Here is a 24,448-nt window from a genome sequence, read left to right on the forward strand (position 1 = left end):
GAGAAAAACAGTTGTTATATTTGAAGAATATTATATCGATTGTTCATAAAATCCCGAAAAAAAACAAAACAAGAAAAAGCAAAAAAATATTCAATGTAATTCTACTAATACCATGTAGTATAACCTTATTTATAATATGTACTGCAGCAGTGGTTTTCAACTGGGGTGCCACAACAACACACCAGGAGTGCCACGTAACTTGGGTTTAAGTTACTTAAACTTTTTTTAAAATTTATATGTTTATTTCATTATAAAGAGGTGTACAGTATCTTTTTAATTTTGTGGTGATCTATAATTGATTTTTACTTAGCTTACCTCTATATAAAGAATAAAATTATTATATACTGTATATATATAATTTGTATTATGAAATGTAATTTTTATAATTATATTATTGTAATAACTATCATATAATATATATATTTTTTAATATTATATATATTTTTTAATATTATATATATATACAGAGAGAGAGAGAGAGAAAAAAAAATCGGATCTAACAGGCAGAAAATTGAGCAGAGATGCCACAAAATAAAATAAATTACTTATGGGTGCCGTTATTAAAAAAAGGTCGAAAAGCACTGTACTACAGTATTAAATTAATAGCCAGAGAAGTCCTCAAGTCTATCCCTTTATTTATTTGTATAATTTACAACTGAATTTTAATTTTTATTATTAGTCTTGGGTTCAAATAAACATGATTTCTAACCCCACACCACACTCCTTCCATTTTAGCTTAATTGGGGTCTTTGAAATAATCCAGATAATCTTAATCTTTTTACAGGCTGCTACTCAAAATTACTTTACTACCTTTCATAGTGATGAAACTTTTTGCAATGCTCTTTACTGACAACACCCAAATCTGATGGAAAAAAAATCTAAATGTAATGCAGGAAATATTTTTAAGGGCACACTACATCTCACTTTTTGAAGGCATCCGGCATTTCTCTAACATATCTACAGAAGGGGACCCATGCTGTTTTTCATATTAAATTTAAAATGGCTTCATATGTACTGTCCTAAATAAGTTGCCTAATTTGCAAACTGACAAAATTATCCTCTTTGATTTTTACTATAATTAATCTCACAAATTTAATTATTTAAATGTAAAACTACACAACTATCCTTATTCATGACTTTTACAGTTTTTTTACCAGGGCAAGTTTAACATGGAGTGGAAGCAAAAAAATTTTTCTCTCTGTTTCAAAAAACTGATACAGCACATTTTTCTATCCTGGAGTCTAACAGGCCACTTCTGAACTGTTATGGAAGCGAATACTCTCTAAAAGGAGCTGTATATTTTCATATTCTTTCATATGATCAGTGCATGTAACCAGGGAAGGTGGGTAAATATTTCCAATATGGAAGTACAATCAGTACAACCTTGCCTTTGATGAATCTATGAATGTACATCATTTGTCCAGTTTGTGATACAGCACCAAATCACAAAGCCTTTCTATGTTTATTAACATATTATAAAATATTAAATCACTACTCAGAGTAAAATGAAGTCAAATATTTCTAACATTTTCATGAAAAGGTTACCTTGGTACACTTTTCTTCATGGTTCCACCCTTGCCATACGGAACCAAAGAATTCTGTCTGATTATATGATAAATTTGGGTCCTTAACAAGATGGTTTAATTGTAATCGGAATTCAAGTTGGACATCATTAATGTAGATGGTTAAAACACTGGATCTAAATGCTGAATACTGCAGCCAATTCAATCAAAAAGTCATTACTTATTTCTTCTTCCAAAGTCCATTCCTTAGGTATCGGATGTATCAGTTGATTTTCATGACTTGTTAAGAATTTTTACCATAGTTTGCCACTGCATTCTGATGCAAGAGAGAGAGAGAGCCAAAAGACCATTTAATGATATCATTAAATGGTCTTTTGAAATGACAACTATCAAAAAAAGTGCACATTCAGCACTTTTTTTGATAGTTTTCCACTCCTCTGAAGAAAATAGACTGAGATAAGCTTTAATTTTTGAAAAAACCTGTAATAATATTTTAAAACTTATAACTGCTCTAGCTGGTAAGAAGCTAGAGTTTGTTGTTTATTGAAGCTTTATTTTTCAAACACTGAAATGAAATATCATCATCATCATCAGTGCTCTGCCAAGAGCAGGTCCACACATTACTCCGTTTTTCCCAATCCTCACTCTCCTTTCCATTTCTCCATATCCACCATTCCCCTGCCAATTCATCTATTATAGTTTTCCTCAATCTCCCTCTGTGCCTCTTCCCCTTAACGTTTCCTTCCATTGCATCCTTCATCAACCCTTCACCACACAACACGTTTCTAATTAGTTTTTATTTTGCCATCTTGATTATTTCAGTCAAACAACTCTTTTCAAAACCTCCCCATTTCTCACTTTATCAACCACTTCCCAATCTTTTAATATCTTCCATCCAAAGTGTAAATCTCTGCACCATAAAGTACCACACTCCAGACAATGTATCGATTTTTTTCCTTAAACCAATTCCTAATCTTCCATATAATATTCTTCTTCACTTCTCAAAATCTTTATTAACCATTCCTATTCTTATTTCTTTGCTGTGCTTTGCTTTATCCACAATTAAGCTTCCCAAATACCTATACTGATTCAGCTGTTGTATTTTTTCTCCTCCAATATTTAACACACCTATCTCTTCCCACTCTTATAACCTTTGTCTTCTCAATATTTCTTGTTGCAAACTTATCACAACTTTCCTTTAACTATTAACTAATTTCTGCAATCTTTCCTCAAAATCTGCCATCAGTGCCTGCAAATCTAACATTCTCAATAACCTCCCCCCCCCAAACAAATTCTCTGTGGACAGATAACACACCTGTCTCATATCTCTTTCTATCTTTACACTTTCAGTTTCACCTTGTTCCAACCTTAATTATTACCCTCCCCTCAAATATAATCTACCAGTCATTGTCCCAGTCCACACCTATTGTATTCAGTATATTTAATAATTTAGTTCAATCTACCCAATAAAAAGCCTTCTACAAATCTATAAAGCATATAGATTTGTATATATACCTTAAATATCGGTGAATGCATTTATTGATATCATTTGGATTCTATGAAAATGGGCTTCAATATAAAGATATATAGATCTAAATTTTGTGATTACATTTGAGAGATTCGCATCCTGTAACTACTATGCACTTTTTTGTAGCTTTTATCACTATAAAAATAACTGGCAAGCTGTAACTACAAAAGTATAAATCATTTTTGATAATATTTATCCCCGGGGGCTCACATCTGGTGAGTATGGGCTTGGCACACCCAGGGTCCTGAGCTGGATATCATCATTCTTCTCTTTCTTGGTGATTCCCTTCTACTTTTGACTCTCTCTCAGGGTTACTCGGGAACTTTTTTTTTTCCTGGTGCAGCATAAGCCTCAGGCTTCCTTGCATCATATGGATATTAATAATAATAATATTCACGTTGCTCTTGTAAATGTGTTCAGAGTTATGAAAACCTAGAAATATTAATAGGTACAAACAGTATTAAAAAAAAAATTATAAGCACATTACCATCAATTACAACTACAATTCGTTGTCTCACAAAATAGAAAACACCATTCTATATTATAAAGACTACAGTGCTTCCTATTGTAATAATAAATATTAAACTCCAAACTGTCGCTATCAGAATGGCATTAATTAGTGACATAGTACTCTTCACTCCATCTACAAATCAGTCCCAGTAAAGTTTAGAGCAACGACATTATATTATAAATAAAGCATATAAGAAATCTGTAAATTTATTTGGCTGTGCGTGTTCAGAAATTATATTACTCAAAATACTCGAATTTAAAATGTTTAACAGAAAGAAGTAAAGCAGCTTAGTACAGTGATAAAAGCTACGCGCCACACAGGTGTCAAAACATTAGATTTAAAAACTCATTCTAAGCAGCCGACAGTATCATATTGTGTTCTTTACATAAATATGGAGTAAACAATAGCTAATTTATAATTAATATATCTTTACTCTAATGTAATCCTCTCTGTTTATTAAAACAATATTTAAAATGGTCAAGGAACATGCTGCTTCCTCATTTAAAACATTAAAAACGGCTCACCAGTAGAAGACGCCATCGTTTTCACTTTCTCGTCTGCTACTACACAATCGTTTATACTCGTTCCCAGTAAAACGAATTGCTGACGTAACCATATAAATTATTGAATTTGGTATATATTTGATAAGTACCAAGAAATAGGGAAAAGTAACTTCTAATATCAGAATTTTTATGATCCGTTTTGGTACTTTTATATTAAAAAAGATGGGAAGAAAAACCTATTAAAACCTATTGTACTCTCGATATCGGCATGTAGAAGAATGGAAGATTCGATTAAATAAAAAATGTCATATGTTATTGATGTATCATCGGGATATTATAGTCATCATTACGATAGCAATCCGTGCGTTTTCATGTTTACTCTTCCTTCTTGTAATTTTGACTGAACTGAACTCGTAGTAACCTCACAACATAGTAAAGATGTATATGCGCAGTAAGGAACGTTTGTTTTCAATATGACTGGCAAAACAAAATTTGGTTTTAAAGTTATGGGTACGCCCAGTAGCTGGTAAATTTGTCATGTTCAAGAAGATCTCAGAAGTAATGAACTATATACCAAAGGTATGTGAATAATCACCCGCCTCATCAAACGTATACATCACAGAAATGTGTGGTGTTCGTGGTTACAATGTTTAAAAAAACCGTGGATAGTCAGACACTTCATAACTGTGAGTAATTTTTTTCTCTCAATGTTTTTTTATTCGCCGATTACTTTGTATCTGCTTTAAAGTTCGTTGTAGTTGCCATTTCATGGCAACAGAACCTTTTATTTCGTCAGATGGATACTATTTTTTTACAACCATGACGACGTTTATTTCGACTTAAGATTATGACCCCCCACCCCAACACATTTCTGTTGTATGTGCATGTTTGTACTCTATTGAATATTATTAAAGTGACAAAACAATGCAAGGAAGCAAAGCTTATGTAGCATTGAAAAATAGAAATAAATAAATATATAAATTAAAAATAAGATAAAATGCCCCAAGTTTTACACAAGGGTCATACCAAAAGTAATGAGCACATTTAATTTTACACAGGAAAAAAGATGAAAAAGAAGAAGCAAATTGTCTCAGAAATAACTATACACTTACTTTTCTAATCTTCACAAAATTGGTAAAATCCACATTTCTGCCATCACCAGGGAATTTTAAAATGGTGCTATGGTATAGGTCCATTTTAGCTCCCCTTAACAACATACAGCTTGTCTCATAGTACATACCACTCATGTTTAATAAGTCCAAACAGGTGGTAGTTGGTGGGGGGGGGAGCACCTCCCCACTAAACTTTGCAATTATGTGATGATGTGTTGTATGATGCATTAAGATTTACTGGATGCTTGACACAAAGTGCACATTGAAGCTTAGTGGTGCAAATGCAGTGAGCAGCATTGGTAGTTCACCCTCATAACAGAAAATTGATCAGTATACATACTATATTAGTATTCCTGACTATATCCATATTCCAATGTTTGACCCATCTTTTAACACCATTCACACTCATGGCTATGTCCATGGGCCGTCTGCTGTCAAGTTGTCCTCCTTCACAAGAAAGGCTGTCACTTCATGTTGATGAAATAAAACATTTTTTACATTTCTCACACTGCATTAAAGGAGTGCTAGTGGTGCATATCTGTGGTCATTCGTGGTCAACTTCTCTTGCGCGCGCGCACACACCACTTCTTAATATAATGCAACATAGAAGTAGAATAGATGAAGATGCCTAGCTGTCAGTCAATTAGTGAAGCCATTAATAGCTAACATCAGTTATATCACACAACCCAACTGAAGTTTAACATTGACAAATGCAAAGTACTCCTTATGGGTAGCAGTAATCCAAGAGAAAAGTACCAACTGGGTGGTGTTACACTCAGGGTAGTGGAGAATGAAAGAGACCTGGGGTAATTGTGCGGTCAGATATGAAGTTTTCTGATCAGTGCAGACAGGCTGCCAGAGTAGGTCATGGGGGGTCTTGTCAATGATACAACCCCAGGGGCTCACACCTGGTGAGTATGGGCTTGGCACACCCAGGGTCCTTAGCTGGATATCATCATTCTTCTTTTTCTTGGTGATTCTCTTTCTCTCTATCTCCCAGGGTAATTCAGAAAAATTTTTTTTTTTGGCTAGTGCAGCATTAGCCTCAGGCTTCTTTGCACCATATGGCTAATAATAATAATATACAGGAATTTTGCTAGTAGGCAAAAGGAGGTGTTATCCCTTTGTATAAGGCGCTGGGGAGGCCATGCCTTAAGTACTATGTACAGGTCTGGAAGCCTCATTTTAGGAAGGAAGCTGAGTTGCTAGAACGAGTAGAGAGAGAAGAGCAACAAGATTGACGGGGGGGGGGGGGAACGAAAGGGTCCTCTTGCCAAGAAAGGCTTAAGTTCTACAAATTGCATCGTTTGGAGACTAGGCACCTGCGAGGTGATCTGATTGAGGTGTATAAGGCCTTGAATGGTTTGAGCAGGCTCAATGCTGATGGGATCCTTCTTCTTCCCCAGATTACTTGCTGGAGGGGACATAAACTCAAATTGAAGAAAGAGTTGTAGAATACATGTGTGGAAATTTACCTTTAGCCAACGGGTAGTTGATTGCTTAAATAAATTCAAGGAACTGGACAAACTTTTAGAGCAAATGGTTGGGTGAAATGGAAATTTTTTTTATAAGCTTGCTTTCTTGCATCATATTGCTCTACTAATGCTAACCATGAGATCTACAGAAAAAAATTTCTCGAGCAGTATTTTTGTCAAACGTCTAGAATGGGGGTTGCCCAGTTTTCTGACATGGTTAGTTAAAACCATTGAGAGCTAATATCAGTTATGTCACATGACCAGTTGCATCAGATGTGTGGCCAAATTTTCTGTAGTAGTAAAAAGGGCTAGTGCCAAGTGATGTACATAAAATGCTCAAGCCTTAGCCAATAGCTGACAGATTGAATTTTAGAACTTCATATATTGTACTGTATTTTCATGCATTGGTTGGTTCTGTCTCCTTGCAGCTGGGGGATGAGTGGTAGGAGTTGATCCCCAATGCTCTTGAATGAGCCAGACATGTGTTGGAGATTTGGGGAGGTGGTATTTATCCAGTGATTTTTGCGAGCATGTCTGTTTATCCATTTTTGACAAGGGGCCATTTGAGTTAGAATTGGTCAGGTGCAGAGTTCCTCAACTTAGGCAGTCCTCTGAATTCAAATTTGTTTTTTTCTGATTGGGAAGAGTCTTCTATATATTGTAGTTTCTTTTTTGATGTCTAGATATTCAGATTGTGTATATTGTAGTGCACAGAGTTCACACAAATTTGTCTGGTTGTAAATATTGTATAGTTAATTTATTGATTTTAATTGTATATATCTGATTGTGAAGAGTTTGTAGGTGATTCTGCTTATGAATTGTACATTTGTATAGTTTATTTATTATCTGTATATGCATTTATACACTTTTTATGAGTTTGAATTGTATATTTTTTGGTAAAGGACATTATTGAAATATGGGTTATATTTTTGACAATAAAAATTGGTAAGCAAAAAAAAACTAATGTATCCACGAACAAGAGCTCTGTGTAGCATGCATGCATGCACTGACCAAACCAGCATTGTTTGAGCATTCTATAAACTTTGTAGAGCTATATATGTGTATTATATAGCTCTATTATACACTATATTTGTTGGGCGATCAGGTGTTAAGATAACCAGACCATAAGATTCTCTCATATTTTAGAACAATTAATAATATGCAATAAAATATTTTATTTCATAACATTTGAAATAAAATTCACAAGTGACAGTACCATATTCTTGGTTGGAGGAGAAGGACTAATATGTCTTCCAGTTGGCCTGTTCCATGTTCATTGGCATAATTTAACACCCTTAATTTGAAGCCAGCAGTGTATGAAAAACTCTTCTGCCTTATACCCATGCAAAAAAATCATGAATAAGGTCAAATGATTACTAAGCATTACAATCAGTCTGGTAATAATTCAGATTGATTGAGCTGCTTGTTGTAGAGAAATGGTAGTTAGTATATCATATATTGAAGGTAAGGCTATTTGATAATTCCCCATAAAACCTTTTCAGAAAAAGGTTTCTAGATAGAAATAAGCTAAATAAGGATGAGTTTAATGATATGCCATGCAACAATGAGAGGTGACCACCTTTCCCTGTAGTGACGCATATCAAGTGAAAGGTTTGTTGCGTGCTACCTAGAAAGCATGTACGTAAGCTACCGAAATCAATATCCCCACTACTGATCTGCCCTACCAAATGTTTTTGCTAACTATGCTAAGTACTTGTAACACAAAAAATTTTATGTTTATAAAATAAATTTAATATAGGCTAATGAATAAACATTTGTTTCTAGCGAATCAATGGGGAGGAGTTCGCAATGCCTTGCATCCATTAAATTAATATAAAAGGCAGTAAATATGAACTGTTGGATCCCATTATGTTGAAATAAGGGTTATATTTTTGTAATAAAAATGGAATTTAAACTGGATAATCATTTCTGATTGTGTTCACATTGGTAGGTGAAAAAAATTAACGTATCTACTATCAAGAACTGCACATGACATGCATGCATTGACCAAACCAGCAGTACATAGCCTGATCTAAAAAAAAAATTCATTACATGCATTTAGTATTCATTCAGACCATGTGATGCAGTGGAATTTTAGGCAATATTTTCCATGGAAAAAGGTGTTTTATGGTCCAGTGTTTATTTATAGGATTTAGTTCACTTGATTCTCAGTTTGGTTTTTAAATTGCACAAATGGCTAGTTGTAGGAAAAATTCTTGGTCCTCACAAGTTGAAGAAGGAACAAAGAATGATGTCTGCTCCTCCAATTTATATAAAAGTTGGTTGAAGCAGACTTTACCCTCCCAGTTTAAGCCTGTGATGACTCCGATAATTAAATATATGGGAAAATAAGTGAAGGAAGTTGAACCTATGCAAGAAGATGGAAGATTGTGCAAGGAACTGTAAGTGTAGTGAAATCTAGTGTTTTGAATAAAATTATCGAAAGGAAAAGAAGATAGTGAGGAGATAAGAAGAAATTAAGATTTGATAACTTCCAGAATTTGAAGATATCCAAAAACTATATAAACAAATTGATGACTTGCTGTTCGATGACAACAATAAGATAAATCATAAAGCTAAAGCAATTAGAACCCACATAGAAATAGTCAGAATCTTCCTTTAAGCAAGATAAGATGAGAGAAAGATTGAAGGAAGTGAAGCTAAAGGGTCCTGTGCATCAGTAATGCACAAGAAAGTGAACAGCAAGGGTAGAGGTAAGTGTTAATAATTAAAGTGGACCTGGACTTGGAATGATAAAAATCGAGTGATGAAGTACAGAATGAGCTGTTAAAATCAGTTAAACAAGTTTTAGGAAATATAAAGGTAAAATGTATGAGAAAGGCAAGAGAAAGAGTATAGACACTAACATGAAAAAATTTTGGGATTACAATAAAATAAAGGATATTGGCTTAAAAGTTGAAGACCCTATAAAACCAAAACTGAGGGTTGTTGTATATGATATTCTGAAGGATATAGACTTTGACTATTTCCCTTCCGAATGGGCTCACTACAAATTTTTTCCACTACTGAAATGCAAAAACATTATAAGCAACAAAGACATCAGACCAATCAGTCTCATCCTCTGAACTAGAGCTCCTAAAGAGATCAGTGCTACCAACAATTAAACAGCAACTCTTCCCAATAGCAGTAATATTAGTAGAGGCATATGAAGCATCAGCCAAAAAAAAAAAAAAAAAAACACTCCCATTTCACCCCTCCATTTGTTCCAAATACCTGTCCAGCTCAGCCTTAAATTTATTTAGGCTATCAACTTCCACAACAAGGGATGGAAGTCTGTTCCACCAAACAACTACCCACTGGCTAATGGCAAACTTCCGCACATCTATCCTACATCTGTCTGTCCTCAATTTGAATTTATGCCCTCTCAGGTGATTATTCTGGGCAAGAGGAAGAATCCCATCAGCATTGAGCATGCTCAAGCCATTCAAGGCTTTATACAACTCAATTAGATCACCTCACAGGTGCCTAGGCTCCAGACACTGTAATTTGCAAAACTTAAGCCTTTCTTCGTAAGAGCAACCCATTCACTAATCTTGTTGCCCTTCTCTGTACTCGTTCCAACAGACAGCTCTACATCCTTCTTGAAATGAGGCCTCCAGACCTGTATACAGTACTCAAGGTGTGGCCTGACCATTGCCTTATACAAGGGGAAATCACCTCCTTATCCCTGCTAGAAAAATTCCTGTATATCATTGACAAGACACCATGAGCTACTCTTGCAAACCGTCTGCACTGCTCAGAAAACTTCATATCTGCCTGCACAATTACCTCCAGGTCCTTTTCGTTCTGTCATTGCGTACTGTCATTAGTGTCTAGCCGAGTGGGTAAAGTACCTGCCCGGCAACCCAAAGGTCGCGGGTTCGATTCCCGCCTCGGGCTTGGATCAAAGTACTGCAAAAACCGTGGGAGGTGTAATATGGCCACAGAAGCCGATGCGCCAACAACTACCAAATCAATCAAAAACTGTCATTAGTGTCCTTAACAATCCTGCCACCTTCGTATCATCTGCAAACTTGGACATTAACCTTGATATACCATCATCTCAATATCATTTATAAATACAGAAAACAGCAATGGACCCAACATTGAACCCTAAGAGACTTCACTAATAACATTAGTCCATGATGAGCAGTGTCCATTGATTACCACTCTCTTCTGTCTTCTCCCATTCAACCATTCCTTTATCCATAGCAGCAATTTGCCCCCAGTGCCACACTGCTCCAATTTGTTCAGCAGTATTCCATGTGCAACAGTATCAAAAGCCGTTCTAAGATCCTAATATATAATATCAAAATTATTCCCTGCATCCAGTTCCTTTGTGACCACATCATAGTATCCAATCAAATTGGTCAGGCAAGAGTGCCTCCATTAATTTTCCTGGAACAGATGTTAAACTAACAGATCTATAATTACTTGTGTCGCCCTTTGATCCTCCTTTGTTCATTGGGGGTCATATTTGCACATCTCCAGTCCATGTGTACCTCCCCTGAGTTCAAAGAAGCTCTCATAATTATGGCTAAGGGTTTGCTTACTTCCTTTGCTGCCTCCTTTAATATAACTAGATAGATCCAACCCATCCTAGGTGCCTTTTTTATGTTTATCTTCAACAATTTCTCCTCCACTTTCCTCTCAATTATTACAAAATCATCTGGCTCACTGCCACAGTTTAACTCACCTCTGGCATTCCCCTCCCTGAATAACTCATGTGTGAATGTAGATGCAAAATACTCATTTAGTTTGTTAGCCATCTCAGCAGGATCATCAACAGCTGAACCATCAATATCCAGTGGGCCAATCTGATTCATCCCTTTCCTTCTAGAGTTTACATAGGTAAAGAACTCTTTGCTGTTTTTCTTTGCATCCTTTGCCAAAGATTTCTCATAATCTGCCTTTGCCTGCCTAATGTCCTTTGTGACTTGGTTACAGACCAGCTTATATCTATTATAGGCTTCCATGTCACCCATTAATTCATGTATCCCATGCATTTTTCTTCTCTGCCATATGTCTCATTAGTTCATCTGACATCCATTTAGGCCTAACCTTGAACAATATTTCTTTAGTTGGTATGTAAAGCCTAGTAGCTTCCAAGATAAATTCTTTGAATGCTTCTCATTTTGAATTTGCTGTTGGTAACATCATCAGTTGGTCCCACTGTATAGAATTTAAATACTGTCTCAGACCACCGTAGTCGCCTTTACAAAAGCAAAATCCCTTCCCTTTACCCCTGATGGTAGTTACCTCTTTGAGTAAATCCCACTTCAGCACACTGTAATCACTTCCACCTAGTGGTTTCTTTATCTGCAGATTCTTAATGCATGAAGGATCACTATTGATAATCAGATCAAGAGTATTACTCCCTCTAGTTGCCTCCCAAACATGCTGATATAGAAAACCATCATCCAATAAATCCACAAAAGCCTTGCTAGTGTGTGAGTGACCAACCCACAAATTCCAGTCAGTATCCGGGAAATTAAAATCCCCCTGATTTACTGGCCCATTCTATTTCCCTGTACAGTTTTGTATTATACTGATTAAAACATTAGGTCTATTATACACTCCTACTGTCAATTTTATGTCACACCAAACTGATTTGACACTGCACTGTCCAGCAATGTCGACTGATTTCACTTCCTTGGATTTTATGTGTTTCTTAACTAATAGTATAACCCCTCCTCCCTTCCTATCCTGTCTATCCTTCCTGTACACATTGTACTCCCCAAATTCCAGTTCTGCATTCCTTATATCTGTGTGACACCACGTCTCTGATATCCCAACAATATCTGCGTTTGACGATTTGAGCAATACCTCAAATTCATCAAACTTATTTACCAAACTCCTAGCATTGGTGTATACGCAAGTATACATGCAACTGTTCCTATTCTTAGCTACCCTAACACAGCCCATGTGTTTACTTTTACCGCAATGACTCCCAGCAGTCTCTGAAATACCCTGCATCTTGTTTTCTAGGCTTCTGCTTATTCCAATAGAAACAGTGCAAGAATCACTTTTACCTCTGCCAGTGGCTACTGTTAATCTATTATTCCTTGTATCCCCCACAAGCCTTCAGTTTTCCGACCCACCTAACATTGCCTCAATAGCATCAGCAAATATTCTTACACCCTTTCTATTTAAGTGTATCCCATCCCTGTAGAAGCAATCTCTCCTGTTAACAAGTACAGACCAGGCTGAAAAAAATTTTACCCCTTGAGCCTTGCACAATCTTTCCAGGGCCGAATTGATCGACAAGGCTCTCATCATATACTCCCTCCTATATTTATAAATCATGTATGATCGAATTCGTGTAGTGTAAATGCGTATTATACGCGGACTGACTATACTGTATACTGTATTTTAATTTTTTCTCAGGGTTAATTATTTTTTGTGTTACCATGTGCAACTTATTTGTTAGCATATGCTTATAGCTTCGATTCTTCATATTATTTCAGTTTTCTAGCATTGCTTACAAATATCATGAAACTTATCTCCTAATTCGTATGGTTAAAATATAATGAAGAAATTAAAATGGCTAATTAAAAAATATAAAAAAGAATTCCCCAAGGGGAAAAAGTGCACTCTTTTCCGCTTGGATCGTCATACATAAAAATTAATGATTATGAAACTAAGAATAAGAAGAATCCAAACGTTGGACTTTTGCAGTTTCGTCATCAGTTGTTTCATTTAATCGGGAAAGAAATTATGAGTGTTATAAAGGTTAACTCTAGCTCCCGTGGTGCATGATTGACATGCACACGCTGGAATTTTATATGTTTTAAGGATGTTATCCTGCGAGGTTCAGTCGGAAAATCATTCAATGGCTGAAGCTTCATGTGTTAATAATAGTTTATAACTGGAATTCAGTTTTGTTAATATTACTGTGCAATCTGTTTGAGCATTATAATTATGTGAATGCGAATGTTGACTGAGTTCTGTGACTGAATAATTAGCATGGAGGCTTGTTTGGTAATATATAAGCTCTGTTATTTGCAGTTTTAGTGGATCCAAATTTGGCGGTAGTACTACCAACTTCGTATGCATTAGGGTGCCCACAGACATGCCGGCTTACCTGCACAGGCCAAGTTTGTGCAGTCAAACCAGAGCGTGTGTTTGTTTGTATCCCAGGTGGCCTGAATGGTCGTCTGACCCCGTCTGTGTAAATTTGAGCGACAACAGATATTGCCCTGCACAGACCTGGAGGTGTGTGCATGTAGATGTGGTTTTCCCAAATATAGCACACACAAAGAACCTTGTGAAGGTGCACTCAGTGCTGTAAACAAATTCTCTACTTGATAAAATTGTTCTATAATTATTAGCTTCACAAGTTCTGATTGTAATTGGTCCTCTGACGTCAGTAATTTCCAGATTCTGGGTTATGAGAGTGAGCAAACAACAGGTTAGACAAAAAACCAAACACGGTGAATGAAATGATTCATATTTAATGTATCTTAAATTCTTCTTCACTGCCCTTAAAGTGTATGAAGAAATTCTTCTTCGCTACCCTTAAAGATAATATTACTCCATTTGAATTGTTACAATATATTTTTGAAAACGATTTTACAGATACTTTTCCAAATGTAGCATTTGCACTAAGAATTTTTCTAACTTTACCAATTTCAGCTGCCTCAGGTGAATGGAGTTTTTCAAAATTAATCTTTTGATTAATTTTAATTATTTATGATCGACAATGTCTCAATGACTTTCTAATTTGGCAATAATTTCAATAGAAAATGACCTTTTGGAAAAAATAAACATAAATGAATTAAATTCACATTTCTTAAATCAAGGAAACATAAATTGGTATAATTTTTTTAACATTATAATTTTCCTTTTATTTTATTATTGTGATAGAATACGATTACTGTGATTTAGAATTTAAAGTTTATTTCCAGGATTTCAGAATGATTGTTATTTTTGTTTGTTGTTTCATTATATTATATGTGAGATTTGTTGTAATTCTTTTCTTTTTCAATAAATGAATGCTATTTTTTTTTTTTACACCTTACTTTATTTTTTAATCCAAATATTTTGGGGCTGAAAATTCGATTTTGCTTACTGGCATCATATATGGTCACGGTGGCCCTGGCATTGGGTGGAAAAAGATGAGAGAAGTGTGTTATGGCTGACTATAATGAACATCTTTACAGTTGGAAGCTGCATTGTAACTGTGTTACTTCCATTTTGATAAAAAGTACTTTGATCAAGCCCAAGGACCTAATCAATCCCAGAGGCCCAGTATACAGTAAAATTCAGTTTTCTTTTGGGAACTTTTTAGGTGGTTATTACGACGTTGACCAAAATTTTTGCAGCTCTGGCGAACGCTAAATTTTCATTTTTATTTAGTCGTTTTATTGACTTAATTGTTATACTAAATTATTTTCTATAAGTAGCGTTATAGGTCTAGCCAAGCTCCATGGTTTATTTTTGAATTTAGATAGCGATTTTCAAAGTTAATACTTAGTGTCCATAGATTATAACTTACTGCCATTGTTATATGATACGCGATAGCATAAGGTTTAACGTAAAACTAGATAGCGAAAAACATAGCACTGTATTAGAAATCTGTTAGATTAGTATTTGTGTGTGTGCGTGTACTAGGTGTAGAGACTGTGAAGAAATTAGGTGCCAACTCAGCGTTCTGATGGGTGTCTATAAGAGTTTGAGGTGTAGGGTAAATGCCCTCGAAGAAATTAATATGAGGGGCCCATCAAGCGCTCTCAGCTGCCCAACTCAACAGCAGAGCTCATTCCTGTGCATCAGGCAACACAGAGGCAATCTCCAAGGCAGAATGTGCTGGATATTGTCGGTGACTCTATTGTCAGGGAGATGGGAAATATATTTTGCAAAAAGGATAGGTGGAACTGGACCAGGTTATGTCTGCCAGGGGCAAAAGCTGATGACATTGGAGGGCAGATATCATCTTTTAAGGGCACAAAAGGTGATATTGTTGTACACGTTGGCATTAATGACCTTAAGAGTAAGAGATCTGCAGATTTACTTAACAAGTAAATGAGGGCTTCCTTGGACTCAGGGGAGGTACCCATGGACTGGAGATGTGCAAATGTGACCCAAATTCACAAAGGAGGATTAAAGGGTGTCACAAGTAATTATAGACCTGTTTAACTTCTGTTCCAGGGAAATTAATAGAGGCACTGATGAAAGAAGCACTGCAGGATCATCTAGACAAGACTTCAGTTATAGCTCAGGCACAGCATGGTTTTGTTAAAGGGAAGTCTTGTCTGACCAATTTTAATTGGATATTATGATGTGGTCACAAAGGAACTGGATGCAGGGAATAACTTTGATATTATATATTTGGATCTTAGAAAGGCTTTTGGTACTGTTGCACATGGAAGACTGCTGCACAAATTGGAGCAGTGTGTCACTGGAGGCAAATTGCTGCTATGGATAAAGGGATGGTTGAGTGGGAGAAGACAGAGAGTGGTAATCAATGGACACTGCTCTTCATGGACTAATGTTATTAGTGGAGTCCCCCAGGGTTCAGTGTTGGGTCCATTGTTGTTTTCGGTATTTAAAAATGATATCAATGATGATATACACACCCAGGGTCCTGAGCTGGATATCATCATTCTTCTCTTTCTTGGTGATTCTCTCTCTCTCTCTCTCTCTCTCTCTCTCTCTCTCTCTCTCTCTCTCTCTCTCTCTCTCTCTCTCTCTCTCTCTCTCTCTCTCTCTCTCTCTCTCTCTCTGGGTAATAGGGATTTTTTTTTTTTTTTTTTTTTTTTTGCCTGGTACAGCATAAGCCTCAGGCTTCCTTGCACCATATGGGTAATAATAATAATATCAGGCTTAATGTCCAAGTTTGCAGACGATACGAAGGTTGGCCGGGTTGTTAAGGACACTAATGACAGTACGCTTCTGCAACAGGATCTAGAAATCTGAACAAGTGGAAGGATCCCATCAGAATTCAGCGTGCTGAACCCATTCAAGGCCTTATACACCTCAATCAGATCCCCGCGCAGGTGTCTAGTCTCCAGCCACTGCAATTTGCAGAACTTAAGCCTCTCTTGATAAGAGGATCCCTTCATTCCCCTCACCAATCTTGTTGCCCTTCTCTGTACAAGCTCAAGTAAATCTACATCCTTCCTAAAATGAAGCCTCCAGACCTGTACGCAGTACTCAAGGCATGGCCTGACCATTGCCTTATACAGAGGGATAATCACCTCCTTTTCCCTGCTAGCAAAATTCCTATATATCATTGACAAAACCCCATGACCTGCCCTGGCAGCCTGTCTGCATTGCTCAGAAAACTTCATATCTGACTGCACAATTACTCCTAGGTCTTTTTCATTTTCTACCACCTTAAGTGTAGTACCACACAGTTGGTACGTTTCTCTGGGGTTACTTCTACCCATATGCAGTACTTTGCATTTGTCAAGGTTAAACTTCAGTTGCCACTTCTTAGCCCATCTGCCCAAATTATCTAGATCCTGTTGCAGTAGCACACTGCCATTACTGTCATTAACAACCCTGCCAACCTTTGTATCATCTGCAAACTTCGACACTAAGCCTGATATACCTTCATCAATATCATTGATAAATATACAAAACAACAGTGGACCCAACACCGAACCCTGTGGGACTCCACTAATAGCATTAGTCCAAGAAGAGCAGCACCCATTGATTACCACCCTCTGTCTTCTCGCACTTAACCATCCTTTTATCCATTGTAACAACTTACCCTTAATACCATTCTGCTGTAATTTGTACAATAGTCTTCCATGCGCAGCAGTGTCAAAAGCTTTCCTGAAATCCAAATATATGATATCAAAATTATTTTTTGCATCCAGTTCCTTTGTAACCACATCATAATATCCTATCAAATTTGTCAGACAAGACTTTCCCTTAACAAACCCATGCTGTGTCTGAATTATTGCTGCAGTCTTGTCTAGATGATCCTGCAATGAATCTTTAACCAGCGACTCCATTATTTTACCCGGAACAGACGTTAAACTAACAGGTCTGTAATTACTCGTGTCACCCTTCGATCCTCCTTTGTGAATTGGGGATACATTTGCACATCTGCAGTCCGTGGGAACCTCCCCTGAGTCCAAGGATGCTCTCATAATTATGGCTAAGGGTTTGCTTAGTTGCTTTGCCGCCTCCTTTAATATAACTGGATAGATCCCATCCACCCCAGGTGCTTTTCTTACGTTTAACTTCAACAGTTTCTCTTCCACTTTGCTCTGAGTTATTACAAATCATTAAGTATCCTGCTACAATTTGATAACCTTCTGCCATTTTCAAACCTTAATAATTCCTCATGTGTGAATGTAGATTTCAAAATACTCTATCTTTGCCTGTGTACTAATTCCAGAAGTATAGTAAATAAAATTGACGATTTTGAAGTGCTGATCAAGACATCAAAGGCAGATATTGTTGAGATATCAGAGACATGGTGTCACACAGATATAAGCAGTGCAGAATTGGAATTTGGGGAGTACAGTGTGTACAGAAAGAACAGACAGGGTAGGAAGGGAGTAGAGGTTATGCTGTTAGTTAAGAAACACATAAAATCTAAGGAAGTGCATCCAGTTGGCAGGGATGGACAGTGCAATGTTGAGTCTGTTTGGTGGGATAAACACTGGGAAAGAGAAAATGAGAATAGGAGTATGTTATAGGCCTAATGACTCTGATGAGCACAGTGAACAGTTGGGTAGAGAAATAGAATGGGCCAGTAAATCAGAATGTCTTGTAATGGGGGATTTTAACTATCCAGATATTGACTGGAACTTGTGGGTTGGTCACTCGCACGATAGCAAGACTTTTGTGGATTCATTCGAGGATTGTTTTCTACACAACGTGTTCGAGGGGCAACCAGAGGGAGTTGTTTTTTTTTTTTTTTTTTTTTTTGTAGTTGTTGGTGCATAGGCTTCTGTGGCCATAATGCACCTCCTAAGCTCTTTGCAGTACTTTGATCCAAGCCCGAGGCGGGAATCGAACCCGCGACCTTTGGGTTGCCAGGTAGGGACTTGACCCACCCAGCTAGCCCGGTCGGCCCAGAGGGAGTAATATACTTGATCTAATTATCAGCAGTGATTATTCATGCATTAAGAATTTGCAGATAAAGGAACCACTAGGTTGCAGTGTACTGATGTGGGGATTTACTTAAAGATGTAACTACCATCCATGGTAAAGGGCGCGGTTTTTGTTTTCGTAAAAGTGACTACAGTGATCTCAGACAGTTTTTAAATTCTATGCAGTGGGATCAATTGATGATGTTACGAACGGTGAATTCTAAATGGGAAGCCTTCAGGGACTTAATCTTGGGGTCCACTAGGCTTTTCATACCAATTGAGAAATACTGTTTAAGATTCAGGCCTAAACTGATGTCGGATAAATTAATGAGGCTCATGGCAGAAAAGAAAATGCATGGGATGCATGGGACACAGAAGCCTACAGCAGATATAAGTGAGTCTGTAATCAAGTCACAAAAGAGGTTAGGCAAGCGAAGGCAGATTACGAGAAATCTTTGACAAAGGACGCAAAGAAAAATGATTTTGTAATAACTGAGAGCAAAGTTGAGGAGAAATTGTTGAAATTAAACATAAAAAAAAAGACACCTGGGGCAGATGAAATCTATCCAGTTATAATGGAGGCAGCAAGAGAAGTAAGCAAACCCTTAGCAATAATTATGAGAGCATCCTTATGGTCAGGGGAGGTCCCCATGGACTGAAGATATGCAAATGTATCCCCAATTCACAAAGGGGGTTCAAAGAGTGACACAAATAATTATAGACCTATTAGTTTAACTTCTGTTCCAGGGAAAATAATGGAGTGATTGGTTAAAGAGGTGACGAGTGACTCTATTATTTTACGAGGTGATACAGGATCACCTAGACAAGACAGCAGTAATAATTCAGACTCTGCATGGGTTTGTTAAGGAAAAGTCTTGTCTGACCAATTTGATTGGATACTACGATGTTGTCACAAAGGAGCTGGATGCAAAAAATAATTTTCTTATCATATACTTGGATTTCAGGAAAGGTTTTGATACTGTTGCATACGGAAGACTGCTGTACAAATTGGAGCGGTATGGCATTAAGGGCAAGTTGCTGCAATGGAAAAAAGGAAGGTTGAGTGGGAGATGGCAGAGAGTGGAAATAAATGGACACTGCTCTTCCTGGACTAATGTTATTAGCAGAGTTCCCCAGGGTTCAGTCTTGGGCCCATCGTTTTTTTGCGTATTTATTAATGGTATCGATGAAGGTATATCAGGCTTAAAATCAAAAGTTTGCAGATGATACAAAGGTTGAAAGTATTGTTAATGACAGTAAAGACAGTATGCTACTGCAACAGGATCTAGAAAAGTTAGGTAGATGAGCTGAGAAGTGGCAACTGAAGTTTAATATTGATAGATGCAAAGTACGCCATATAGGTAGCAGTAACAGAAGAGAAACGTACCAATTGTGTGGTACTACACTCAGGGAGGTGGAGAATGTAAAAGACCTTGGGGTAATTGCACAGTTGGATATGAAGTTCTCTGAGCAGTGCAGATGTGTTGCCAGAGCAGGTCATGGAGTTTTGTCAGTGATATATAGGAATTTTACTAGCAGAGACAAGGAGGTGATTATACCTTTCTATAAGACAATGGTCAGGCTACAACTTGAATACTGCATACAGGTCTGGAGGCTTCATTTTAGGAAGGATGTAGAGATGCTAGAACGAGTACAGAGAAGTGCAACAAGATTGGTGAGAGGAGCAAAAGGGGTATTCTTACGAAGAAAGGCTTAAGCTCTGCAAGTTACAGCATCTGGAGACTAGGCACCTGTGTGGTGATCTGATTGAGGTGTACAAGGCCTTGAATGGTTTGAGTAGGATCAATGCTGATGGGATACTTCCACTTGCTCAGATTAAGAACCTGAGGGGGCATAGATTCAAATTAAGGAAAGACATTTGAAGAATAGATGTGCAGAAGTTTGTATTTAGCCAGCGGATAGTTTATTGCTGGAACAGACTTCCATCTGTTGTTGTGCAAGGATAGCTTTAGTAAATTTAAGGCTGAACTAGACAAACATTTGGAGATTTGGAATGACCAGGTGGGTGAAGTGGGATGGTTTTTTTTTTTTTTTTTTTTTTTTGCCAATGCTCTATAATCTTGCTTTCTTGCATCACATGCCCCAACTAATGCTAATGCTAAATGGTGACACGAGCAATTACAGACCGGTTAGTTTAACTTCAGTTTCAGGGAAAATAATGGTTCAGACACAACATAGATTTGTTAAGGGGAAGTGTTGTGTGACCAATTTGTTTGGATACTATGATGTGGTCACAAAGTAACTGGATGCAAAAAATAAATTTGATATCATATACTTCGATTTTAGGAAAGCCTTTGATACTGTTGCACAAAGAGTACTGTACAAATTGGCGCAGTATAGCATTAAGGGCAAGTTGCTACAACAGATAAAAGGATGGTTAACTGGGAGAAGACAGAGTGGTAATTAATGGAGACTGCTCTTCGGGGACTAATGTTATTAGTGGAGTACCCCAGGGTTCGGTGTTGGGCCCAGTGTTGTTTACTGTATTTATTAATGATACTAATGAAGGTATATCAGGGTTAATGTCGAAGTTTGTACACAATGAAGGTTGGCAGGGTTGTTAATGACAGTAATGATAGTATACTACTGCAACAGCATCTAGAAGAGTTGAGTAGATGGGCTGAGAGGTGGCAACTGAAGTTCAAAATTGACAAATGTAAAGTACTGCGTATGGAGCAGTAACTTCACAGTATTTTTGTACCAACTGTGTGGTACTACACTCAGGGTAGTAGAGGATGAAAAGGACCTGTGGGTAATTGCACAGTCAGATATGAAATTTTTTGAGGAGTGCAGACAGGTTGCAAGAGTAGTTCATTGTGTCTTGTCAATGATATACAGAAATTTTGCTACCAGTGAGAAGGAAATGATTGTCCCCTTGTATAAGGCAATGGTCAGACCACATCTTGAGTACTGCATACAGGTCTGGATGCTTCATTTTAGGAAGAATGTAGAACTGCTGGAATGAGTACAGAGAAGGGCTACAAGATTGGCAAGTGGAACAAATTGTTGCTGTTACTAAGAAAGACTTAAGTTTTACAAATTGCAGCATCTGGAGACCAAGCCCCTGCAAGGTGATCTAATTGAGGTGTATAAAGCCTTGTGAATGGTTAGAGCAGGCTCAATGCTGATGGGATTCTTCCTCTTGCTCAGATTATGAACCTGCAGGGGCATAGATTCAAATTGAGGGGAAACAGTTGCTGAATAGATGTGCAAAAATTTGCCTTTAGCCAGCAGGTGGTTGATAGTTAGAACAAACTTCCATCTGTCGTAGTGGAGGTCAAAAACTTATATAAATTCAAGGTAGAACTAGCAATCATTTGGAGTGAATGGATGGGTGAAATTGGAAGGGTTTTTTTTTTTTTGCTGATGCTATATGAGCTTGCTTTCTTGCATCAATATGCATCTACTAATGCTAATGCTGAAAGGTGACATGGGTAATTACAGATTTGTTAACTTAATGTCTATTCCAGGGAATAATGGAATCACTGATTAAAGAAGTAATGTAGGACCATTTGGACAGGCATGTAATTATACTGTAATTATAGCATAGATTTGTAAAGGGGGCAGTGTTGTCTAACTGATCTGGTAGGTTACTGTGCCAGTGAACAAGGAACTGGATGAAAAAAATAATTTTGGCATCTTATACTTGGATTTTAGGAAGTTGTTTAATACCGTTGTACATAAGACTGCTGAACAAACTGGAGCAATGTGGCATTAACGGCAAGTTACTGCTATGGATCAAGGGATGGTTCAGTGGAAGAAGATAGAGAGTAGTTATTAATGGGCAGGCACCACTATTCCTGGACTAATGTTATCAGTGGAGTTTCCCAGAGTTCAGTGCTGAGTTCATTGTTGTTTTCAATGTTTATCAATGATACTGATGAAGGTATATCAGGCTTAATGTCTAAGTTTGTAGATGATACAAAGGTTGGTATGGTGGTTAATGACAGTCGTCAAGGTGAACTATCGTAACAAGATCTAAGAAAATTGGGTTGACGGGCTGAGAAATGGCACTTCAAATTTAACATTGATAAATTCAAGGTACAGTCAGTTCTGCTATAACGTGGTACGTGTGTCCTAAAAATCTCTGGGGTATGGCATTTTGCACATTTGAAACAACAGGGCTTATGGGGAAAAATAGGGATAGGGGCAGAGCACTCAAAAAAAAAAAAAAAAACAAACCATCAGTGTGGTAAGTAAAACACTAAAAAAAGCTAAACCCAATAAAATTGCTAACACATGTTCTTAAATTTCTAATAAATACTTAAATATTACAGTAAATATAGCACTGTAATATATATATATACAGGGTGTCTCAGAAATACACGGCATAACTTCAAGAATGAGTTACTCATATGTAGACAATAAAAATATTTTTTTATCAACATAGTTCCGGAAATGCTTGGTTCCCGAGTTATTAACTGAAATGTCTTATCTCCCACAGGTGATTTCCTTCATCACAAGGTACTGAAAGAATCTGGTTGTTTTCCATTTCGACCATGTACTCAAATCAGGAGCAATCGGATATGCACTTTATGTACGGTTTGCTCTTGAGGCTCGTCCTTTGTACCACGAAAGATTCCTAGAAAGAAGATGTCCAGACAGGAAAACGTTTGAAGGTATCCATCACCGCCTTTGTGAACATGGGACCTTTACACCTCGTATTGCCGACAGAGGACGACCAAGATCTACGACTCCTGAAGTAGAGGAGGAGATTTTGGATGTTGTGCATGCCACTCCTGGAATCAGCACAATCAGAATAGCAATGCAACTGGCTGTTAAACGTTCAACTATTTGGAGTGTGTTGTGAGAACACCAACTGTATCCTTACCATCTGCAACTGGTACAGGCCTTGTCACCAGCAGATTACCCTGTGCGAGTAATGTTCTACTAGTGGTTCTTGCAGCAGTGTGGTACAACTCCTAACTTTCCTGCCTTAGTGATAGTCACAGATGAAGCACAGTTCACACAAGACGGAATCCAAAACTTTCACAATCAGCATGTATATGTATATGCTGAGGAAAACCCACATGCAACAGCGGTTCAGCCCCAACATCTGATATAACTATTTTGGTTAATAACATTCCAGTTAATAACTCGGGAACCAAGCATTTCCGGAACTATGTTGATATAAAATATTTTTATTGTCTACATATGAGGAACTCATTCCTGAAGTTATACCGTGTATTTTTGAGACACCCTGTATATATATATATATACACACACAAATTCAATAGATATAACATAAAATGGTACCTATCACGACAGATTAAATTCAAAAATAAAATTGGCAGTGAATATAAATAAATTTTCTGTTTATACTCCGGGACGATCAAATGGTCAGAGGAGTTTGCATGATAGATTGAATACAAGAAACAGCACCGTATTCAGTAGTCAGGGGCTTGAACCCTGGTCACTCAAGGCACGTGTACTTAGGCACCCACGTGCCTGACCACTAGGCTACGGCGGTATCTGCAACATACAAAGGAACCTATCAGTCTCTATATAAAGCAAAGTTAATAATTCCATATTTACAAAATACAAAATCAAAAATACCAAATTTTACCAGTTATTATTGAATAAGGCTTACACTGGAAGGCATGTCAATATGGGGCTAGTGCCTCTCAATATATGCCATCAATAACAATCAAAACTATCTGTTTCTGCTAGTTATAATTATATTGACACCTTTCAATGTTTCAATGTGTAAGCCTTATTCAAT

At 37.1% G+C, this 24,448-nt stretch overlaps 1 protein-coding gene across 4 annotated transcripts in view; it reads left to right on the top strand.

The window, feature by feature from the left end:
* The first annotated feature begins 4,367 nt into the window (after positions 1 to 4,367).
* Positions 4,368 to 24,448, top strand: part of Ehbp1 (Eps15 homology domain containing protein-binding protein 1) — a 524,539-nt gene continuing 504,458 nt past the window's right edge. For 3 of the 4 annotated variants that reach the window (XM_090376583.1, XM_090376585.1, XM_090376586.1), the window contains exon 1: positions 4,368 to 4,751. The gene's annotated coding sequence lies outside the window, so the exon portion shown is untranslated. The remainder of the gene's footprint in view (positions 4,752 to 24,448) is intronic. The other variant, XM_090376584.1, reaches the window with a different exon arrangement.

The sequence above is a fragment of the Mastigoproctus giganteus genome, chromosome 6 (genome assembly GCF_048544385.1).
Source record: "Mastigoproctus giganteus isolate SK-2022 chromosome 6, ASM4854438v1, whole genome shotgun sequence".
NCBI lineage: Eukaryota > Metazoa > Arthropoda > Arachnida > Uropygi > Thelyphonidae > Mastigoproctus > Mastigoproctus giganteus.